Genomic DNA, 2,782 nt, shown 5'->3' with positions numbered 1-2,782 from the left:
TTGGGTGGTCCAGGGGCAGAGGCCTGGAGGGGGTTTGTGAGAAAAGTGACAAAGTAGCATTTTGAGGGTCTTGCATAATAGATTTCTCAAACACATAATTCATTAATATTTCATTTAAATTTTCATTAATTTGGGTGTTTTTTGGACCCGAGAAAGTAACGTTTTTATGCCCTGTACATCTGCATGCCTATAGATAACATTCTTCATATTATATAGATCAATCTGCAATCACCGGAGACGATCAATTTCTAACAAATTTCATGCCACATTTTTAAAAATCAACGGTTAGATACGCTGGCAAATATATAATGCAATGCATGCTATAGCATTTTGTAATAATTAGGAGCGATTTTGTGTATTCATAGGTTTTAAAAAGTGGACCTTTTGGAATTTGTGGGGTGCGTCCGCACTCTCTGCACTCCAAAATTAAACTAACGAACAATTGAGCTTTATCACAGCAATTCACATGAACAAATGCTGCTGTTTCCCATAAACTCTCCATTTGGTGGGGAAAAGTAATAACAAAGATGCTCCAGTGATGCCAGGTAGATGTACCATTTACCTTTAGAAACTGAAACAGCGTTATCACCTCCCGCATGTAGCTATCTGCTCCATTTATACAATGTAAATATAGTCAGCTGGTACATAGCAATAATTCACCTTTTTGGGCGGGTGGGGGGGGGGCAACATTTCCGAATTTGTATCACTGACTGAATTGGATTGAAAGTTATAGCCTTTTAGGTTTTTTGAGCATTTGAGTACGGTAGTCATCAATAATAAATGACAGTTTTTCTCCAATTATATATCCTTTATATAATTTGTGTATACAGTACATGAATTTATCTCCCTGTATACAGTACATGAATTTATCTCCCTTTATATATATTGTCTATACATATAATACATATATGAATATGCAAGTGATAAACAGATGAGGGTGATTCATAATGATCTGTCTTACTTGCGGTACACCAAGATCCAGTGGCGCGGATCCAGGAATTTGAAATAGAGGGGGCCTGGAGAAGGACATTCACAGGTGGAGGGTCTATATTTTCTCAGCCCCACCAAGATTGGGCTGAGGTAAGAAAATTTATGATTATGGCACCTCTAGATGGCCGGAAATGGCACTCCTAGACTAAAACTTTTAGTCGAATTTTCTTCTTTCGTATTTTTTTTTTAAAATTTGGCAAATTTAGAGGGGCTCGGGCCGGCTGAGCCCCCTTGGATCCGCATATAAAGAACTAGTGCTGTTCAACTATGCATGCGAAAAGAAATGTGAACGATCAGCTGCTTTAATCAGATTTAAATTCCCAAACGGTGTAATAATGACCCAGTTGGTCACTTATCCTTCAAAATTTATATATACTGGTACTCTGGTACTGGTACAGGCATTTATAATGCGCCTCTTCCTTGCGGTTATAAAGCGCAGTTCCTTTCCCTGGTCATTGAGTCCACTTTTATTGCCAAATTCCAAAAGCATATACAAAAAATGAGTTGAACAAGTACACAATGGCAATAGTAGATTAAAATAAAAGTTTTCTCTTGTCAAGTTTAACCCCCTTTACAATATTAAATATATATGTGTGTATTATTATATATTTGTCAACTAATCCCGCCAATGACGATGAAGTCAGCTGCTACAGCAGTAACAGTTTATATATTATATATATAAATAAATAAATAAATAAATAAATAAATATATATATATATATATATATATATGTATATATAGTCCAGATTTACGCGACAATCTCACAAAAAATGAGAGGCAGGCCATCGCCAATTTGCGTCAGCGTGATGATATTATCATCAAACCAGCTGATAAAGGCTCTGCCGCTGTCGTAATGGACATTAAATTCTATGAAGAGGAGTTCTTAAGACAACTAAACAATCCTCTTCACTATCGGAAGCTCACAGAGGACCACACTCCGGAAATTTCCAAGGAAGTGGAAAAATCATGTATTAAAGATGGTTAAAAAAGGTTCCATCGATCCCAAAATTGGACCCCATCTCATCCAGGTCGATCCGGCACCAGGACGTTTCTATGTCGTACCCAAAATCCACAAAGCAGGCCATCCTGGCAGACCCATTATTTCGGGCAACGGTACTGCTACAGAAAAAAATCTCTGAATATGTGGATGATTTATTGAGACCATATGTTGTTGCTCTCCCCTCGTACATTCAGGACTCCACGGACTTTATCCGCAAAATTAACTAAATTTCAAATTTACCTAATAATACTGTTCTGGCTACACTTGATGTTTCGTCATTATATACTAATATCTCTCATGAAGAAGGTGTTAATGCATGCATTTCAAATTACAAGCAAATTCGGGGCAAAACCCCATCAAAATCACATCTCCGTGAACTTATCATGCTGATTCTGACCAATAATAACTTTGTTTTCGGCGACGGTCATTACCTTCAAATTCATGGCACAGCGATGGGCACCAAAATGGCTCCATCTTTTGCTAACTTATTTATGGGAAAATTTGAGGCCAATTTCCTGTCCCTACAGCCCAAGAAACCAGATGTTTGGTTTCGTTACATTGATGATATCTTCATGATCTGGACCCATGGTGAAGATTGAACATTAATACGGCTCATCCCACAATCAAATTCACTGCTAACAAATCCACAAGCAGTGTAGATTTTTTGGACATCACCGTGACCATGGAAAATGGTGCTCTTAAAAGTGATCTCTTCCGTAAACCCACGGATAAGCATATGTACCTGCTCCCTAGCAGCTGTCACCCCCCCCCCCCCGTACTGTACAAAAAAC

This window comes from Anneissia japonica, unplaced genomic scaffold (assembly GCF_011630105.1).
Source record: "Anneissia japonica isolate Jap-2015-1 unplaced genomic scaffold, ASM1163010v1 scaffold993_len1110182_cov180, whole genome shotgun sequence".
Taxonomy (NCBI): Eukaryota; Metazoa; Echinodermata; class Crinoidea; order Comatulida; family Comatulidae; genus Anneissia; species Anneissia japonica.
This window is presented reverse-complemented; position numbering follows the sequence as displayed.